Source organism: Macrobrachium nipponense, chromosome 24 (genome assembly GCF_015104395.2).
Source record: "Macrobrachium nipponense isolate FS-2020 chromosome 24, ASM1510439v2, whole genome shotgun sequence".
Taxonomy (NCBI): Eukaryota; Metazoa; Arthropoda; class Malacostraca; order Decapoda; family Palaemonidae; genus Macrobrachium; species Macrobrachium nipponense.
Genome location: NC_061091.1, coordinates 57,913,050 through 57,935,255, shown reverse-complemented (window position 1 = coordinate 57,935,255; position 22,206 = coordinate 57,913,050). Strand labels below are relative to the sequence as shown.

The window sequence follows — 22,206 nt, the reverse complement described above, 5'->3', positions numbered from 1 at the left end:
TCTGGTCCGTGAAGGCGTTCGTTCGGAGGCTCCCTTGACACACATTTCCCTGTAGTAGAACACCGCCTATCATCATAATTATCATCCGTATGACTTATTTCTTCTACCTGTGTATTAGTTTTTTTTTTTTCACTGCTGCTATATAGGTTGGCGAGACCTTGTCATAGAAATGAAAGAAGGCTGTCTTGTCTGTAGAGATGTTTGGGTTTGCTAAGGAATGCAATGCTTTTTGAAGATTTTCCTCGTATTTCGAAGTAAATGGAAATTGGTGTATGGTCAAAGGACTATTATCAATGAACTTACAATTACATTAACATATAAAAAAACCCATGTCACTTTGGAGTACAATGGTGGTTAATGAAAGGCGTTATTTTTTTTAGCCATCACTTCTAAGATTGAGGTGAAGGAGCCGTTGCGAACCCAATTTGCAATTAAGGTTACCGCTGGAAAGAGACCTTGGCGAATGTAAACCAGGGCGTGGGGATGGAGAGGCAGCATTGACACATTAAAGGCGATGTGGGTAAAGGGCCTGGCCAAAGTCACGGTCAAATTCTAGGTTAGGGGCAGCAGGGTCAGGCCGACCTATTGTGGTGGGGTCGGACGCCGTACCTACCTTTTGATCGTGATCTCAATAAGAAAATATGTCGCCTTCTGAACTCTATATCGAGTTCCATATCTGCCGACGGATGTAGGGTACGTGGAGGGTGTCAAGGTGGAGATGAACTTTGTTTTTGAGGTGGAGGCCGAGGAAAATTTTTGTGGGTTGCATTTGGAGGTTGAGGTGAAGGCTTTTCGTTTCCTATAATAGGGTGTGTGGTTTTACGTGCTCTGCCGGAGCTGCTTCGGCTAATAAGGTTGTGTGTGTGAATGCAGTATGCATAAGTACGTGTAATGTATTGTGTACACGCGATTACATAAATTATATGAAAAGTATGTGTACTATATATGAATGTTTGTGTGTGTATATATATATATATATTATATATGAATATTACTCATCCTTACATACTATATCCACTCGTGAAGTGAACTTAGAAGTAATTGTCCACTCGGGTAAAAGGGGAGTCATGTCGCATACCGATATTGTCATTCGAAGGTCGTTCAATTTCTGAGGCGTTTACTTGAAAAGAAATGGCCTAGTCATCTAAGCATATAATGAAAGTCTCTCTCTCTCTCTCTCTCTCTCTCTCTCTCTCTCTCTCTCTCTCTCTCTCTCTCTCTCTCTCTCTCTCTCACCTTGTTTACAATCATATCAGCATGCCCTTGTATTGTCGTTTAATGAAGTGAGCCACACAGAATATGGCAATACTAATGAAATTAGACTTTGATCTTATGATTGATCTACTTTTAACCTGAAACGCAACGAATAACAGTATTGCCATTTCCTGTTTATATTTACACTTCGAGGACCAAGAGATAAGGTTAAAAAGAATTCCTTGGCGTTACACGGCTATTCTCGCCCTTAAGCGCATCGTGTGACAAAAAATTATCTCGAATGACGTCACCAGGGACAGTCACGTCACTGGATGATGTCATTGGAGGGACTAGGCGCTCCGAAGGAGATATCATGTCCTTTCGGGCGAGTCCTCGAAGAGCAATGACGGTGTGTATCCTTGATATTCCAGTTTTCTTTCAATCGTCCCTGCCTCTCCTTGGCGCGCGCGCGCTGGTGTGCGGTGTTCGTTTTCTGTGGATCTAAAGGTGGAGTCTGATCTGCCTCCGCGATTTTTATTTTAGTTTGTTTTGGAGTTTTGTCACGGTTTCAGGTTTTTCTTTATTATACAGTTTTCTTGTAAGAGTTTTACTTTTATTTACTGTTTTACTTCACTTTTGTGTGTGTGTGTGTGTGTGTGTATATATATATATAATATATATATATATAATATATATAATATATATATATATATATATATAATCATATATAATATATAATATGTATAATATATAATCTATTCAAAACTAGTTACTTGTCCCTGTGACATTTCATTTGTAAGTGTTCTATTGGTTTCAAGCATCTGTTTTTTTAAAATAATTTCAACAAAGTTTGTGCGCAAAACCTTTTGGCACTTTTCGTAGAATTTTCATTGATGTTTAATATAGATCTTTGTTCGTGACTTAATGTGTTTTTATCGAAAATTCCTTGACAAAATAATTAATGATCATATTGTTAAAATAGGTTAAAATTTAAATTGGTTTAAGGATGTTAGCATCCCCTATTTTTATAAATTCTATTTGTTAGTGATTTGTAAAAAAAAAATTTAGTAATGATGGTTGTGAAAAGTTATTCTGAAATAAGGAAAGAATTACACATACCGCGCTCGTAGAGAGACAGAGAGAGAGAGAGGAGATTGGCGCGAAACAGTATCGAGATCAACGAGCGGATTCTGACCTGGTCCAGGGTCAGGCATTTTTACTTTTCACGGGGAAGGTCAGACTGGCTATGAATTGAGGACAACGACCTATAAACGTGAAAGGGCCCCGATAGTTGACCCGGGGAGGCAACCCGAAGGTTTTGGGGGAGTGTATCGAAGGTGGAGAAAAGGCCCGGATTACGGGTCTCTCTCTCCGAAGTAGTTCTTGCTCCAGATTACCTTCGGTTTTGTGGGTGACGAAGGCTAAAGGCTGAAAGCAGGTGGATGACAGTGGCACACTAAGAGGCAGAAACCAGAACACGGTTAATGAAAGGAAGGTTGAGGTTACCGTTCGTTGGGTGCTCTCTCCTTGTGTGTTGTTTGTATGCATGTATATTATATTACATGTATAGTTACATATATATATAAATATATATAAATATATATATAATATATATATATATATATTATATATATATATGAGACTGGTAAAATGTTCTGTAACAACAGAATTCCATCTAATAAAAGGAGCCCATAAAAAACATCAAAATGTAGAGAGAAAAGTACTATTTCAGAGACTGCTGTCTCTCTCCTGAGGAGAGAGACAGCAGTCTCTGAAATATAGTACTTTTCTCTCTACATTTTGATGTTTTTATGGGCTCCTTTTATTAGATATATATATATATATATAAATAATATAAATCACATATATAGTAAACCAATCCATCATATGAATATTGTTGAAAAATGTGAAACTTAAAACGCGTCATTATTCACGTGATCCAGAACAATGGCAGGAATTAAACTAATACGGTTAACTTATGGAACATTTCACGATTATTATAACAAGAAATGGTTACGTAACTATTCTTAGTAGTTTTGTAATAATCGCAGTTCAGCAATGTAAAAATAAAATCTATTTAGTGTTGGTATAGGCGGTTTTGTGTGCCCTTTTTGATTATATGGAGTTATATATAACGAGTCGTAAATGACTTCAGGTATTAGTAATATTAAATTTAATTCCTGGCCACAATCCTGTATATCGTTAATAACTGTTGGGGATTTGAAAGGCAATTGAAAGCAATTTTTCAGTCTTTAAAAACCTCCGAAAATGGCATCGTCATACCTCTTATTTCCCGGCCGCGCATCGCATCGATTTTTCCCATTTTCTTTAGCCTTAAATTCACGGCGTGACCTTAAGAGGCTCTTGTATGGCCCTGGGATCATAAGTTATCCTCTTTAATGCGACCTTAAGGGTACGCGTCCTTGGGGAGTGGCCAGGTTGCCCTGAATCGGGATATTTCTCAAGTTCGCTCAGTCTCCCTCCGACGTCCTTCTGCCGAATGGTATTGCAAGGTCGTATTGATTGAACGACGTCGGTTGAGAATGCATTCGCAGTTTCGTTTTGCAGAAGGTCGCAGTTTTTTTTTTTTTTTTTTTTTTTTTTTTTTTTTTTTTTTTTTTTCTCCACGGCTAGAGGGACAACGTTTTACTTCCTTGTTTGGCAGGCGAAGGCGGAAGCAGAGTATGTTTTAGTTTTTTTATAGAATTAACAAATATAATCCATATGTATCCAGTCAAGTTTACACAGCGTGTTTGAGAGTAATATAATGCATTTGCTTAGAGCATTTTTAGCATCAAAACGTCGTATCTCTTCCGGGTATACTATTTTTCCAAGTAGCCAAGTTGTGCGAATGACCTTCACACTTCTTTTAGTTATGGTTGTTCCGTTGTTTCTGTAATAGAAAACGTTATTGCTCTGCCCCTTTAGTTAAAGAAAACGTAGATGTATAGACGATACTCGTGACTCGTTTCCGCTTTAGGCGTTTACTTGTGACAAAGAAAAATAGCCGACTCGGGAATTGCAAATAATCAATCAGCTTTACAGAGCCTTCAAAGATTAGGTTTCTCAGTTTGTTTTAATCGCGTTTGTTTCTTGCCTTATGGGTGCTGTCGTTATTGATAAATGGTAACGATGATAGAAAACGGTCTATGGTTTAGCCATTTGGTAATGACTTTATTAAGAAAAACGGTTAGTCATAGGTGTGATCTAATACAGTTTTGCATTCTCTCTCTCTCTCTCTCTCTCTCTCTCTCTCTCTCTCTCTCTCTCTCTCTGAAATTGCTAAGGAGTAAGAAGATAATGGGCATTTTTTTGTCTAGTATGTATCTAGTGACCCAAGTTAATGGATTGGGTAACCGGTTAATAGTGGGCTGCTGTTGGTAGAAGGTCGCGAAGAGTGAAAAAAAAGAATAGCCGGATGCATGATCATTAGTCATTTAAATTTTATCCCATCTAGTGGTTGCATGCAAGTACAAGAGGTCCTCGACAAGGTGATTCTGTCCCATGAAGAAGAGATCTTTCAGAATATCCCTCGGCCAGCGCATGCGTGCAAGGAGCCGAGGTCATACTTTTTTTTTTTTTTATACAAATCTTTCGTATCCTTTGGCCTTGATGCCAGGCATCGAGAAGCCGTATGACGCAAATCCTGTAACGCACAAACAGATTGACTCGAATACGTGATGTTTATAATAGTTCATAATGCAGGTTATGCTATTTCAGGCTTTGATGGACAGAGTGCGTGCTTGTAAATATATTCTGCCGAAGCATTATGTTAAAAGGGGTTAGAGAAGGTGCTTGTGGGGCATTGTAGACAAACTGACAAGATTAAACTTAATAATAATGGACATTTGTTATCGGCGCTGGAAATTGTACTATTCAGTATGGTTAGAAGATTACTGTACTGAATCTCTCTCTCTCTCTCTCTCTCTCTCTCTCTCTCTCTCTCTCTCTCTCTCTCTCTCTCTCTCTCTCTCTCTTTTTCCAAGAAACTTCTACGACATGTGGTTGCTACTTCTCCCTCAAAATCTGTATGAGTAAATTCTGTAATTCAGTGTTCAAATGCTTGACTTTGATGCATAATAATGCCGTTTCAGATAACGTTAAAACTGATAGAAATTTGAAATCACGTTTGGACATGCACATTGATGAGAAAATAAGCTCATTTTTCCTTGGTAAGTGGTGATACTTGAGCGTGTCCATGGGATTCTCTCAAAGTGAACTAGTTGACGAGGTGTGTCTCATGACTTTCCATTTTAAGGCTTGGTTCTGTTGGGAGTTATTAATCCAACTTTCTAAAATTGCTCATGGTAGCGTTAATTGAATCATCGCCAAAATTGCATTTGTTTGTGTCCCCCCCCCCCCCTCCCCAGTGTAAAAGCGTTTAGGCCAGCATTCTAGGTCATCTGCTAATTACGCACCAGGGGAACATGTTCTCCACCCGTGTGGGCAACACAATTAGTTGACAGTTGAGGGGAGAAATGCCTGATTGGAGTAGCACGTTGGACAACCAGTGTGACGAAGCTTTTATTTATTTAATTACTACGAATTTTTATTGGGATTTCAGAAATCGGTTGACCCTGATTGACATTTCATCGCGGTCTTTTACCTGAAGTACGCAAATAAATTTATGATTTACAAAGCAAGAATTTATTTAAATGTTGACACTAATTGTCTAGTATTAACTACAAATTCATATCCACATTACGTTATAAAAGAAAATTGGAGGTTGGCTTTAATTCCAACCTACATTTCGAGGAAACCCGTTCGGATGTTTTCACTCCCTACCTAACTGTGCAGACTTTCTCACTCCCTACCTAACTGTGCAGACTTTCCCCGGATTCCTTAACCATAGTGTGACAGTTACAGGTTTGTAGTTTCTCTTGGTGGGACATGGCCGTACAACAGTACTTGGGTTTCCCTTTCCACCAACGGGATGCTTCGTACAGTCCGCTCTACAGGTGGCATGACCGTTAGAGAGGGAGTGTGTGTCAGGTCTTAAGAGAAAGCTTAAAACTGTTATAGTGTAGCAGACTGATCCTACCGGGGTTGACTGCTAATGCCGAGGTTAGGGGTGGTTAATAAGGGAACGGGGCTTTTTTTTTTTTATTTATACAATTAAGATTACGTAGCAGGTTTGAATTTGATGATTGTGTAGCTTGAATGGCGCCTCTTGTATCTTAGTTGATTATTAATTTACTAATTTACAGGGATGCTAGTTTTTTTAATTTTATTTATAGCTTGTGGCATTTTTCTTTTCTACATCGAGGGCGAACACTTCAAACTCGTGTGCGTGTGTATTATATTGATATATTATAATATATATTAATATATTATATATATATTAATATATATAGATACCCATACCATATACATATATCTATATTAATTATAATATAATATAATATATTAATTATATATATATATGCATACACACACACACTACATACGTCTGAGCATAAGTATGGTTGTCTATTGTTCCCGTTATACTTTTTTTCATCATTAGGTGCGTGACCTAGAACGGTTTCAAAGCCCGACCTCTGTTCAGCGAACGTTGAAAGAAAAATGGAGAGCGTCTGGTATACCGTTCTCTTCGCCAACGAAACAGTCACCGTTAGGGAACTCATTCAGTCCTCCGGTTTTCGAAAGTGTATTCCGTAGTCCTGGTTTCATTTTTCGATCTAGAAACCTCGACGTAACGGACGTCGCGTCGGCGGCCAACGGTTGCGAGCGAAAGGGTGCTGCTCTGCTGCCGCCGACGAGGTGGTGAAGTATGCACACACGTCACAGTACTCTCCTTCTCCCCCCCACCCCCGGTACCAACCCATGATGGCCGTCTCCCCACTTCCTCCCTCCCTATTTCCCTCCGAGGACGCACGCGCGCCGCCCTTATGACACGCGGGTGAAGTTTTGGGTCACTCGAGAAATCTGGGTGAAGGAGATGCAATGAGATTTTCAAAGGAAAATTTGGGCCGTGTGGGGAACGGGTAAATGGATCGTGACCTACTTACGGATTTGGTAGGTCAGTGGGGATACGAGGGGGGGGGGGGGTAATGTGGTAAGGGGGTTGTTGGAGTAGTGATAAATGGAATGGCTACCATCATTAATTTGAGGGATAAGAGTACGGACTGATTTAGATTTGGACTTTTTTTAAGCGATAGCAGAATCATACGTGTAGATATTTCTCTCTCTCTCTCTCTCTCTCTCTCTCTCTCTCTCTCTCTCTCTCTCTCTCTCTCTCTGTGTGTGTGTGTGTGTGTGTGTGATATTCAGGCTTACGGGTAAACATGTATGTATTTATGACATAATTGTTCTGTGCAATAGTACAATCACTAGAATGATTTCAAGTTTAAGGAGGTACTAGTAATTATATATTGTGTGTGTGTGTGTGTAGTTAATATTTTCATGGTAATTTAGTAGCCTTTCATTTCAAGAGGGTTGACAGTGTTTTTTTTATTGTTCCCAAGCTAACCTATTTTCGTAGTCTGGGAAGAAAGGAAGATGATCTTACCGGTTGTATGCTTAGCAACTTGTACCTTGACCTTGGGACTGAAATTCTCTCTCTCTCTCTCTGGCACTGAGTGCTCTCTCTCCCTCTCCCTACTCTTCTTTTCGGAGTCTATTCCAACTTCTCGACAATCGTGGTTCTCTCTCTCTCTCTTCCTTCTCTCACACTCTTCGTGAGCTCTCTCTGCCTCTTCTTTTGGGAGTGTCCTTGCTCATCACCCCCCTGCGCTCTCTCTCTCTCTCTCTCTCTCTCTCTCTCTCTCTCTCTCTCTCTCTCTCTCTCTCTCTCTCTGCCATTGATTTTCGTCATCCTTACAGGAATCAATTTTCTTTATTGCTAACTGGTCAAATTAATGTCGCCAACTAGTTCGTGTAATCAAGTATTTATAAATATGCACCGGATGTTCATTGAATATTGCCCTCTATGCAAGGGAAGTGCATTGGAATGGTTCGGTTACGTCATTGGCCGAGTCCCACTGTAGGTTATCTAGATCTCATTTCAGATGCACATTCATTGCGCTGCAGGTTGCGTGATTGTTGCATGAATCATCAGTGGCCCTCATTTAAGTAGAATGGATATATTTGGTCAGGAGAGAGAGAGAGAGAGAGAGAGAGATTGCTCTATATTATAATTTACAATTCTGGGAGAGCGAAAAAAGGATCCTCTCATCACAATGATCTAAAGGAAGAGGAAGAGAGATGACCTTTATTACAGTGTAAAAAAGGAGGGAATTTTGTCAGAGGTTGGCGGTGCCGTTTCAAATTAACGATCAAGCGCAAATTAGGTAAATATTGTAGATTGGTTACACAAGACAAAGCTTCTGGTAATATGACACAATTACATTGACCTTTTTAGTTTGTATGAGCCCCAACCTCTTATAAGGTTTTCAGTCTGAATGCATGTACAATGGTATCTTAATTAGTAGACAGTTTTTAAAAATTAATTTTCGATGCTACATTTGCCTAAAATAACATTGATCACTGCATATTAAACAAAAAGCAATGTGAGGAGGGAGCCCTGGGTCAGACTTTAACATAACAGCGGGATTGAGATAACAATAGAGCTTGTAGTAAGAAAGATGTGATGTAACTACAATATTTGAGTGAGTTTCGTAGTTTTCCCCTGAAAATGAAAGTACAGTAGTGGGTGATTGGATCATTGGGACAGTTTGTTTTTATTCGATTTAAAGTTACACACACACACACGTACGTACGTTCGTTGTGGGACAATACTGTTAATAATTTTTGCTACATAATTTTCCTGTAGTAGAGAGATGATAATGCAAGTTACTAGTATTGTTAAGCTTAAAGCTTAAGTTTACCACAAATTTGCCCTATATTTTTCCCTTATTCCCAGATATGATATGGAAATGAGTGAAATTACAAATTGTAAGTTTTATTCGGGAAAGCAAGATGGATATAGTGGATATTGTGATTGTTCGTACCTTTTGTGTGTGTGTGAAGATATGAATCACGAAATGTCGATATTGTTGTCAAGATGTATGCTCTTAATTTGGAGAAACTTGTGGAGCTATCATTGACCCATTAGTGTGACTGTGCTGGGTCAAGAATAGTGGGCTTCTGGGTCGCTCTATGGAATTATTGAGGTCATTGACCCAGTCTTGAGGTTTTGGAGGTCGGAGAAAATGAGCGAGAGGGAGAAAAGCAGGTGTGTGATTCCATACAGCTGTAGAGGGGGGTTGAAAGCGACTTGAGCAAATAGGCGAAATAGAAAAGGTTAATTCTCTCTCTCTCTCTCTCTCTCTCTCTCTCTCTCTCTCTCTCTCTCTCTCTCTCTCTCTCTCTCTCTCTCTCTCTCTCTCTCTCTCTCCCCCTGATATGTAAACTTTTGGCGAGATAGGGCAGTTAAATTTTTGTCACAGCAGAGAATTAGCGTTTTGGTAGCAGTTGATGCACGCTAACATCTTCATTGAATAAGGGGCTTTATAGGTTGCGTGTGGGGTAGATGGGACAATCCATTAGGTCGAGAAACTTGGAAATCAAAGGGTGGTCAATAAACACATTGGAATTGATGGTATTTTTTGGAGTCAAAAGCGGACATTCGAATTATAGAAAATGCATAAATCACACAAGTACTCAATACAATTCTGGATCAATGTGATTATGTCGTTTTTTCTTTTTTCTGAAATTAAATTTAGTGTTGGTCATTGTTAAGTCTTTAAATAGAATCACAAGATGCTGGGTCGGGAATTATCATTGGTTGGATTCACAAGACAGTGGTCAACTTAGTATGGACTAGAATCCTAAAACAGTGGAATTTACCATTTACAGGAATCACTAGGCAGTTAGTCATAGTTTACCATTGATTGGAATCGGAAGATTGTAGACCATGATGTTACTTATGTTTGGAAACCCAAGACGATGGACTTTATGGACTTTTAAGCCTGTTTTTTAGGGAAGTGACTTGGTCTGTATTTTTTTCTTCGGTAATATTTAAATTGAATGAGAAATGCTTATGCTTATTAACAGATCCTTTTGCTGTTCCAACGTTCATATTCTCTCTTCCATCTGACTTTCCAACAGCTCCTTACAATTGATTGTGTAACTGCCAGGTTTTCTTCCTATTAACCTTTCAAACCTCACTATCAGTTTCTCTTTCAGCGCTGAATGACCTTTAGGTCCCAGCGCTTGGGCTTATACCTAAATTCTTTATTCTGTTCTTAAAATGAACATTGTAAATAACATAAATAACATTCCGTGTCGTCCGTTAAACAATTGAGGTATTATGTGTTGCCGATGTAACTGTGTTAGAATCGATGAGGGTTAAGGGGTTCCATGATGGTCTATATTTTAGTTAGGGGCCGCCTTCCTTTAGTTGATAGCACCTTAATGTCATAATCCTAAGGGTAGATTAAAGTTGTGACATGCTGTAACATTTGTGTGTGTGGTGTTTTTTTATTTCCAAATAATTTGCGGTAAGCTAATATTGTAACGCGTAGATATTCGGAGGGGTGGGGATGGACAGCGAGTTACGTAACAAAGGAAGCGCTATCGAATGAAAGCGTCGGCGTAACGGTGTACAGTTCAAGTGAAAGTTACCGTTACACCTGGAAAGAGAAAGCGAGCGATTTCAAGGCTACCGAAGAAGTACGAAAGCGAAGGGAATCTTGTCAGTTAATTCAAGGTCGCAAAATTTTTCCGCCATCGATGTTGCTTTCAGAACATATACCAGGTTTTGGTTCAGTGCATATAGCCGTCCTAATTCCCAATTAGTGTTGAAATGCTAATTTAGCTTTTAAATAAAAGCTGTTAGCTTGATCTAGTTCATTAAAGGATATGTTGGAAGATTGATGATATTGTAATATTTTAGTGCAAACGACAGTATTTGGTATAAAAGTGGAGGGTAAATTGTTTTTCTTATATACACGCGCGCGCGCGTGTGTGTGTGTGTGTGTGTGTGTATGTATATATATATATATATATATATATATATATATATATTATATATATATCTATATATATATATATATATATATATATATATATATATATATATATATATATATATATTAATATATATATATATATATATATATATATAATATATATATAATATAATAATATAATCTTATAAAAACAACCATTCTTAATTGAAATGTTCCTAAAATAGTTAAAATTGTAAAAGACAAAAAATAATTATAATAGTAAATAGGAAGCGAACAACAGTATTAAAAAAAGCACCCGCTCTGTCAGAAGATGACAGCTGAATGACAAGGAGGGAAGGCAGAGCCACGAAGAAAACCTGCTCACTCCAAATACAGGGGTACAGAAGTGGTGAATGAGTTCAATCCTGGCGCCAACTGCTTAATGAATAATGACTCAAGAATGGGCAGTTCGTGTAAGTGTCATGTTTGGCTCAAGATAGAAAAGTCGGTGTATTTGATATCAACATGGCAAATTTTTTAATTATTTCTGACGTTAGAGAATTCAGGGTTGGACAATTTACAGCCGGTACGATGGCTATCACCTCTGTGTGAGTCAGCTCCGACCTTCAGCAATCTTTTGGTCGAATCCACGTAAATCCCCGAATCACATTTGGGGCAAGAATATTTATAAAGGACCATTGATTGCAACGTTGGACAGAATTTGTCTTTGATTTAAAAAAAAGAACCAACTGTAAGTGGATTTCTTGGGATTAAAATAACTTTCACCATGCTAAAATGTTTCTCAATAATTAACTTTGTCCTTTCTAAATTTATCCTCTTTAAAATAAGGAATACTCTCATGGTTTCTTACGAGGAGCCGTACTAATAGTTGGTAAATCAAGTGGTTTCTTATTTAAAAAGGCTTTACATTGCTTAAAAAAGATACGAGATGGATAAATTATCAGTAAAGTACCTACATAAAAACTCTATTTCATTGTGAAAATGATCCCTTGAGGTTAAAGAGTAAGTTCTGTGAAGCAGAGTAAAAATCGAATTTACCTTAAAATTAAAATAACACTAACTATAAAAATAGGAACCCAGTCCAGAGAAGGTCTTTTTTCGAAACACCGAAGTGTTAAAACGATCATTACATCTAGAAACTAAATCATCTAAAAATGCCAACTGATCATTTTGTTCTTTCTCCAAGGCAAACCTAATATTAGGATGAAGCTGGTTGATGAAAGAAAGGAACTGGTCAGCGTGAAATGTGGATCTAAAAAGGACAAAGGTATCGTCCACACCTTTTATAAACATGAAGGGAAAAACTGAGGGGCCAATTATCAAACAATTTCTCCTCCAGGGAGCACATAAAGATATTAGCAAATATGGGACCTAAGGGTGGTCCCATTGCCATCCCATCAGTCTGTTTATACAGACAATCATTAAAAATAAAGGCAGTGTCCAGCACTGCCAGTTGTAGTAACTACTAAAAATTATTGCGGTCATACTTAAATATATGGTACTGGGTTCAATAAAAATCTTAACTAAAATAACTTCAATTGTCTCCTCTACAGGAACATTAGTAAAAAGTGACTCTACATCAAAACTTGTCATAAAAAGATCAGTCCTATTGTAAAATATTAGACTTTAATTCATTTTTTTTGTTTTTTTTTGTTACAGTATTGATTGGAAGGAAGCGGTTCTAACAAAGGAACTAGATATTTGGCCAGTTTATAGTTACGTGAATGAATAGAGGGTAAGGTACATGTAGATCGGGTGATAAGGAGGCAACCAGATGACGGGAAATATTCATTTATTGCCAACGCGTTTCGTAACAAAAGCTTGTAACATCGTCAGGGCCCTTATTCTGTTGTTCATACCTTCTCCAAGAATATAAAATAAACTGGCTAAAACAGAGATTAATGATATAAACACTACACTTCATCCTCCTGGTAAATGTGCAAGAATTGGATACACCCAGTGGCCACTAGCATATGTGTAATAAATTACATTATTATTGAATATATTTGATATATATACGAGAAACCCCCATGACCCGAAGGGTCATTGGCGAAATAGGAGCGTGATAGGTGTTCATAACAGGACGTAAGCCAGACACTGCCGTGCTATGCTTGCAATGCCCTGGTTTGCATTTGCCTGTGTAATCATTTGACACTATCTTGTAAACAGGTCACAGCTCCTTCCTATGCGAAGCTGGTGACCTATCACCTGCAGAGGAAACACTTGACTTCCGAGTCACATGTTCGTATGTCTGTATGTTGTATATGCTGAGATAGCTATTGTCTGCTATCTTAGTGAAAGACTTTGTAATTTTAGATCTCTACTTCTCTTCAATCAGAGCAGTTCTCTGAACTAACTCTTCCTATACTCCTGTGATGGAGTTGTAATAAAACTGTTAAGTTTGAAACCAGGAGTTTGAGTCATCTCCCCTATACTGAAGAAGAAACCAAATGGGAACTTAGAAAATATCTCTACCTCGATGTCACTCAGACGAGAATGGGAAGTAGAAACAGTATGCTTGCGTATAACAGTCGCAATAAAATAAACATTCAACGGGTTGCCATCCTATACATAGGCAGAACCCGTATATATGCAATATAACGCACCCAGGCAAGATATGTCAAATAAAAGAGCTACAACAAACAACCATGTTTGACGTTTTGGGAATCTGTGAGGAACCATGTAAAGTTCAAGTGAAACTACAATTAAGGGTGTTGTGTGAATATTATGGTTCAGCCAAGAAGGAAACCAAGAGTCAAAAATAGGCGGGAATACCAGGTTTCTGTCTTTATTGTAAATCCCCCAAAAAGAAATCGTAACAAACACACCACAGGCAAAAACCACTGTGCTGAATGCAAAATCTCGAAGCCTCTGAAGCTTTGTTTGGTTTTTGTAAACTGCAATGTTGGAACCAGCTATGTCATTGATGAACGCCAATGTGAAGTAAGCAAACTGGATTAACATATCCCAAAATGTAAGATACTTTAAGGGTCCTCCAAAAGGAACTCCATGTTTAAAAAATTCCTCAGGATAATGGATAGATAATATAAAGTGTATCAGTGCTCCAACAAGATCCATTCTGAAGGTTGATAATCTTCAGTTGACTCTGGAATTCATACAAAGATAAAATTTAAGTTGTACCGTGCCTCTCTATACAGAACGGAGTTCCATGTAGACGCCACCAACAAACTTTTGGACATAGAGATCGACCCTAAGAATTTTTATATTTCTAAGCATCTGTCCCATGTAAACGATCTATATCCACGTGTACGAAGCGCACGCTTTTATTGATTTTATTATCTCTCAAACTTGTTCAACAAAAATATTTCTGACCACAGTTCTAATATCCAACAATGTCATTTTATAAAATTTTGCAAAATCTTGTGTTACATACCTTAACCAATGTCTGAGTTCAATTTTAAAATTTTCCTCATGTCTTATCTAAACGTGAAGAATGTTTATTATCCTTAGGGTTGGACTTTTGCTGGGCATGCTACAAACCTAATTATAACAGATTTTTCATATTACTTGAGTCACTATTCCATCGACTCCAACAACCATTTAAATTTGACACGAGTAAACTGCAATGTCACTATCAGAAATCACTCGAAGAACTTTCAGGAATATTACCACTACCACTGGTTGGACTTGAAAAAAAAAAATGGATATTTTGAAAACGTTAGCTAAAAATAAAGATTTGATTATTACTAGACCAGATAAGGTGAAAGGTACCGTTCTCATGAATAGAGCCGATTATGTTAGTAAGATGGAAGTGATTTTAATGGATAATAAATTCCCAAAAATTGGCAAACCTGATTGCAAAAATATAATTGACCCAACTACTTATAACGATCTCTTTTGCTCTGGGAACTCTCGGTATTTTGTATGGTTTGCCCAAAACACACAAAGAAAGTGTTCCAATGAGACCAATCTTATCCTCTATTCATTCACCTAACTATAAACTGGCCTAATATCTAGTTCCTTTGTTAGAACCGTTTGCCTCCAATCAGTATACTGTAAAAAAAAAAAAAATTAAAGTCCTATATTTTAGAATAGGACTCCAATCTTTTTATGACAAGTTTTGATGTAGTCACGTTTTACTAATTTTCTGTTAAGGAGACAATTGAGGTTATTTTAGATAAGATTTTCATTGAACCCAGTACCATATATTTGCAATATCTTTGTGCTCCCTGGAGGAGAAATTGTTTGATAATTCCCCCCTCAGTTTTTACCTTGTTTATAAAAGGTGTGGACGGATACCTTTGTCCTTTTAGATCCACATTTCGCCTAATATTAGGTTTACCTTGGAGAAGGAACAAAATGATCAGTTGGCATTTTTAGATGTTTTAGTTTCTAGATGTAATGATCGTTTTAACACTTCAGTGTTTCGAAAAAAGACCTTCTCTGGACTTGGTTCCAATTTTTATAGTTCGTATTATTTTAATTATAAGGTAACTTCGATTTTTACTCTGCTTCACAGAGATTACTCTTTAAACTCCTCAAGGGACCATTTTCACAATGAAGTTGTTTTTATGTAGGTACTTTACTGATAACTTATCCATCTCGTATCTTTTTTAAACGCCGTAAAGCCTTTTTAAATAAGAAACCACTTGATTTACCAACTATTAGTACGGCTCCTCGTAAGAAACTATATGCGAGTATTCCTTTTATTAAAGAGGATAAATTTAGAAAGGATATAAAGTTAATTATTGAGAAACATTTTAGCTTGCTGCAAGTTATTTTAATTCGAAGAAATCCTCTTACAGTTGGTTCTTTTTTTAAAATCAAAGACAAGCTCTGTCCAACGTTGCAAGCAATGGTCGTTTATAAATATTGTTGCCCCAAATGTGATTCGGGGATTTACGTGGGATCGACCAAAAGATTGCTGAAGGTCTGAGCTGACTCAGAGGTGTTAGCCATCGTACTGGCTGTAAATTGTCCAACCCTGAATTCTCTAACGTCAGAAATCATTAAAAAATTTGCCATGTTGATATCAAATACACAGAGTTTTCCATCTTGGGCCAAACAAGACACGCGAACTGCCCATTCTTGAGTCATTATTCATTAAGTAGTTGGCGTTAGGATTGAACTCGCACACCACTTCTGTACCCCTGTATTTGGCGTGAGCATGTTTCCTTCGTGGCTCTACCTTCCCTCCTTGTCATTCAACTGTCATTTTCTGACAGAGCAGGTGTTTTTTTTTTTTAATACTGTTATTCCCTTCCTCTTTACTATTATTATATTTATTTTTTCTGTTTTACAATTTTAACTATTTTATGAACTTTTCGATTAAGAATGGTTGGTTTTATGTTTTAATTGACATGTATTTTAATTTATATATATATATATATATATATATATATATATATATATATATATATATATATATATATATATATATATATATATATATATATATATATATATATATATATATATATATAATATATATATATATATATATATATATATATATATATATATATATATATATATATATATATATATATATATATATACATACTGTGGGGGGGGGTAGGGAAGGGGGTTGAGACTGTTGTGCTACATCACGCGACTTACTCAGGCGTCTACGATCTCTTCTGGGCCATCGAGGGCCGGGATTGAGGTCAGTGACACAGTCTCTCTCTGGTTTTTTAGAGGTCATGGAGAAATGAACGACAGAGAAAAGATGCTTCTGCTCCACATAGCAGTAAAGGAATTGGCGAGGGAGAAAAGGTAGATCAACGAAAGTAAGCCTCTCTCTCTCTCTCTCTCTCTCTCTCTCTCTCTCTCTCTCTCTCTCTCTCTCTGGCCTTGAAGATGAGATGTGGCTGAAACCTTACATTTACCCTCCCCTTCATATTCTTCCCAAATGTTCACATGATCCTGTGGAGGAGCAATATCCGAGCTTTGGGAGTTGATCCCCACCGAAGAGAACTGTAGGGGCCTATTGGTGGAAAAGGAAATGTGCTTTCGAAGATGCGAGTTTTGTAATAGACAATTGAAAACTTCATGGCAGACTGATAGTAGTTTTTTTTAGGGCACTAGTCATACTACCACTCTGGATTTATTCTTAAGGTAAATAAGTAAAAAAAAAAAAAAAATGCATCGAATTTTCTGCAGTGTATAATGCTGTATGAAACTCAGCCGCGTCCCATGAAACTTTCAGCCACGGCCCGGTGGCCTGACCCTTAATAAAAAATGGAAAGTATTAAACCTCAAGTAGTCCAGTTTAAATTGTCTGAATGTAGATAGAAACGAATGGTAGTCTTTATAGAAAAGTACCGCCTAGCAGGAATGAGTGTGTGCTATTAACGATTAACTCATTTGGATGTGAATTTGCATCCATACAATAATTGACTACTAAAGTTCGTATTGTCCATTTGCTTTATTTTTGTCTAAATGTCCGGAGTTAGATCTTTATAAGAGAATTGAAGTGTCGATATTTATAATATAGCGCGCACATAAAAGTAAAAGGTTGGGAATAGTTTATTATTATTATTGTTATTGTTATTATTATTATTATTTCAGAAAAAATGGCGTGTAGTATGGTCAGGCCCTTTGTAAACTATTGTTCCTCATATGTAGTAATTGATTCCTTGCTGAAAAAGGAGGTTTAGATACTTTAGCTCTGGTTAAGTTCGTTATTTCTTAATGAGGGTGATGGGTCATGTCTGGTTTTTAATGCGTTTAATACTGTAGGTTACTTCACTAAAACTACATCTCACGATACCCAACTGGAGGTGTTATGTAACCTTGATATTAAACCAACGAAACCGAGATTTTAATTTTTGTATAACTTAGTCATGTTGCAATTTTACCTGAAAAATACATTTTATATTTTAAATAATTACCGCTGATTGTCAAGTGTAAATTTAGTTTTCACTGTAAGCTGTCGTTTCCTGACCCCCACTAGTTTTTTTATACCTAGACTGAGTCATGAATATTGCACTACTTAGTCGCTGAAGTAAACATTGAGGTCGTTGACAGTCTGCAGATTTTGGAGGCCAGAGAAAATGAATTATGAGAAAGGAAATCTTTGTCGTCCCGGGTACCTCGCAGGAGAGAGGACGAAAGAGCGAAGAGGAAATTGGCAAAGAAGAAAAGCTATGTCAGCAAGAGAAAGTAGGGCTCACGATCTCTCATTTACTTTCAATCTCTCTCCACGTAGTGGTTCCCTTAAAGGGGATAGGGACTCTCTCTCTTGATATAATATATTATATATATATATAATATATATATATATATATATAATATATATATATATAAAATATGGAACTGGGACCTGGGATGGCCAGAAGTGGGTAGAATGCACTGTAATGAGGAGGGGGGGGGTCTTGTTACTGTTACTTTTGAATGGGACAAGTGGGGAGAAAAGGGGGTGGGGGACGTGTACCAAAAGCAAAGCTCGTTGTTACCAGTACCGTACATATAAAGTTGGTGGCGTTACCAATTATTGATTTTGATTATTGAATATCGTGTGAACGTCGACCAACCCTGCGACTTGCACCCTTCTAATGACCCCATTTTGGGTGCCATTCAGAATTTAATTCCACCTCGAAAACTAGGTTACTGGTTAAGTAATCGGCTTTCTTATGAGATGTCCTTTCTCCCCTTCTTCCCTCCCAATGAGTTTTCTCCTTCCAGAAAATTAAAAAGTGGAATACTCGGCCATAGAGGATATTGCTCTATTGTTAAAGTGGAATGAAATAATGCTGTGGATTCTTTTTAAAATCTGCTAAGTCACTAACTGGACATGTATTTGCTAGAAGGATTATCTTGACTGTTGAAGTTTAAATGTTTCGCATTCTTTTAGTTTTCAAATATATGTATAGTTATAGTATAGTTACCCATAACGCAGAAGTCTTCCCTAACCGTTTTCTTTGGTGATGGCAAAACATTTTTTAAAAGAAAATGGCTCATTTTCTAAACTGTTTAGTATGGGTAGTGTTGGTATTGTGCAATGTGGAATTATATATTTGACATTATTTTTATTATTGTACAATGTGAATTATATATTTGACATTATTTATATTATTGTACAATGTGGAATTATATATATGTATGATTATTAGTCGCCCTTGAAGACATCAGCTTGAAGTGGGTTAGGTCTAATCAAACGTAAACTGTCCACTTGGATTCAAATAAGTAACAATTGGCAAAGCGGGTTTAGGAATAAGAACTTAAGAAAACTTGGTGACGATAAAAGATACAGAAAATTAATTTTATAAATCATATAATGTAAAGATTAAGACAATGGGTTTATATTTTCAGACTATACAAATAAATTAATGTATAAAATATAACGTAGGATGTTAAATATAATTATTACAAGTGTTTATGGGGAACAGAGTTTTTTTTTTATTTTTTTTTTATTACAGAAAGAAATTTGATGAAGATAAGAGGTTTATATTTGCAGACTAGAAATAAATGTATATGATAGCGTAGCATGTTAATTATTTCTGATGTTTGTGGGGATTAATTTTACTCTTCCCACATCGGACTTTCGAATGACAGAGAGATTCGTGCGTTTATGTTAGAGGGAAAGAAACCAATTGAAAGTATGGAAATGTTGTGGTGACCCAAAATTCGGGTTCCTACTTGAGAAAGGGGGTTTTCAGATCAGAGTTTGACCTTGAATGTTAGAGATTTTGATGCCGTTGTCGCATGTCTAGGCTCTCTCTTTGCTTTCACCCGGTTTCTCCCCCTTACAGTTTCTCTAGACTCATTCTCTCTTTCTGTTTTGTAAAACAGAAAGCCAACCAACTTTCGTTTTCTGTCGAGTGAGCTTCTTTTCCTGTGAAAGCTTTTCTGATAGGATCAAGATGCGTTAAGAGTTTACAGGTTGATAAGAGTAGAAGACTTGAATCGTTAAAAACAGGTTTAATACCGTATAAATTCCGGGTAGTACCGTCAGTGCACCTCATGCGGTGTACTGTAGGTATTGGGGAAATGTGTTTTATTTTTTGGCCCTTAGCTGGAGCCCTTTATTTTTTTTTCTCCTCTTCCCTCCGTTCATATTCTTTCTTCCGTCGTACTTTACAACCCCTTCTAACAGTTTATTATAGTGGAACTGCTAAGTTTTCTTCCTGTTACACCTTCCAAACCTTTTCACTGTCAGTTTCTGTTTCAGCACTGATTGACCTCTTACGTTCCAGCGCTTGGCCTCTGGCCTATTCTGTATTCTATTCTACCCTATAGCATTTTTGGAGAGCCAGACGTAAGTAGAGTAATGCAGCGAATTAATTATTGTGGTCGTGATGACAATTTAATCGGCCGCGTCGCTGAAGGTTATTATTGCTAGGGAACTCGAGAACGGACGGACGGTTATCAATGGGTCTGAGTACCTCAGTGGCGTGGTCAGTATGGTGTTGGCGTGCCACCTCTGTGGCCGCGAGTGCGATTCTCGGGCATTCCATTGAGGGGTGAGAGATGTGTATTTCTGGGGATAGAAGTTCACTCTCGACGTGGTTTGGAAATCACGTAAAGCCGACGGTCCTGTTGCTGAATAACCACTGGTTCCATGCAACGTTAAAACGCTATGCAAACAAACAAACAAACAAAAATGAATCCAAGGGTCTGTAGAAACCTTCGTTAGGTGACCCCTCTGGATGATAAGGGGTGTGCGCCGATTTTTATTCTTTGTATTTGAATAGTAAATGGAATGGCTATATTCATTAACTTGAGGGGCAAGAGTACGGACTGATTTAGATTTGGACTTTTTAAGCGATAGCAGAATTCATGTCTCTCTCTCTCTCTCTCTCTCTCTCTCTCTCTCTCTCTCTCTCTCTCTCTCTCTCTCTCTCTCTCTCTCTCTCTCCAGATGTGATTCAGACTTACGGGTAAACATGTATGTATTTGTCATATAAAGTTGTTCTGTGCAATAGTACAGTTACTAGAATTATCTTGATTTTTTTCTTGGATATTTGATAATGAGGACCAGTTGTATTTGATAGCTTGTAACTTTTTTTGAATAAATAACCACTAGATATTATAGTTATAATATATATATATATATATTAGGTATACATATATATATATATATATAATATATATATATATATATATATATATATATATACCAATATATAATATATATATATATATATAATAACTATATAATTTTGTTGGTCTGTATGGCTTTTAATATATTGTTATACTTTCAAAGTAATTTAGTTAGCCTTTCATTTATAGAGGGTTGACCTATTTTCGTAGTCTGGGAAGAAATGAAGATGATCTTACCGGTTGGATGCTTAGCAACTTGTACCTTGACCTTGGGACTGAAACACACATTCTCTCTCTCTCTCTCTCTCTCTCTCTCTCTCTCTCTCTCTCTCTCTCTCTCTGCCATTGATTTTCGTCGTCCTTTCAGGAATCAATTTTCTTTATTGCTAACTAGTCGAATTAACGCCGCCAAACTAGTTCGTGTAATAAAGTATTTATAAATATGCACCGGATGTTCATTGAATATTGCCCTCTATGCAAGGAAAGTGCATTGGAAAGGTTCGGTTACGTCATTGGTCGACTCCCACTTTAGGCTCTCTAGGTTGCGTGATTGTTGCATGAATCACCAGTGGCCCTTATTTAAGGTACAACTATAGTAAACTTGAAACATCCGTGGTGCTTGTGGTAATGTTAATAGTGAATGTTGAGCGTTGATTTGTAGTTGTAAGTTTAGTACCGTTTCTGTATGTAAATATTTTGGTTTGACGACAAAGGTCAGTCATGATGGTGTCGTGATCATGTTTAATTTTGTTTAGCTCCGCTGCCCTTGAGTTTTTCTGCATTGCAGTGTATTTTGATTTTATCTTGTGGTCGCTCGGTTTCTTGTTTCATAATTCTTTAGGTCCAGGTTGTGTTCTTTCACTGGTATTCTTTCTTTTTGTGATAGTAGTTTGAATCCTTAGGAGTTACTCAAATATAACTTGGCTTGTTCATTTGGGAATGATCTTGAGGCTGTAATCCTTCCTGTTTTTCTGCTGTTTTTCTTTGGTAGTTGCGACAGTGTTTACAGCTTTGTTCAATTGTTTACAGTGTATATATATATATTTATATATCTGGCAAGCTTTTTCTTTATCTGAAATAGATTGGTTTCGTATTG

The 22,206-nt window shown here is 37.2% G+C and overlaps 1 pseudogene; it reads right to left on the bottom strand.

Moving 5' to 3' along the window:
- Positions 1 to 12,870: 12,870 nt before the first annotated feature.
- On the bottom strand, positions 12,871 to 14,183 carry LOC135203195 (androgen-induced gene 1 protein-like; annotated as a pseudogene).
- Positions 14,184 to 22,206: the final 8,023 nt, after the last annotated feature.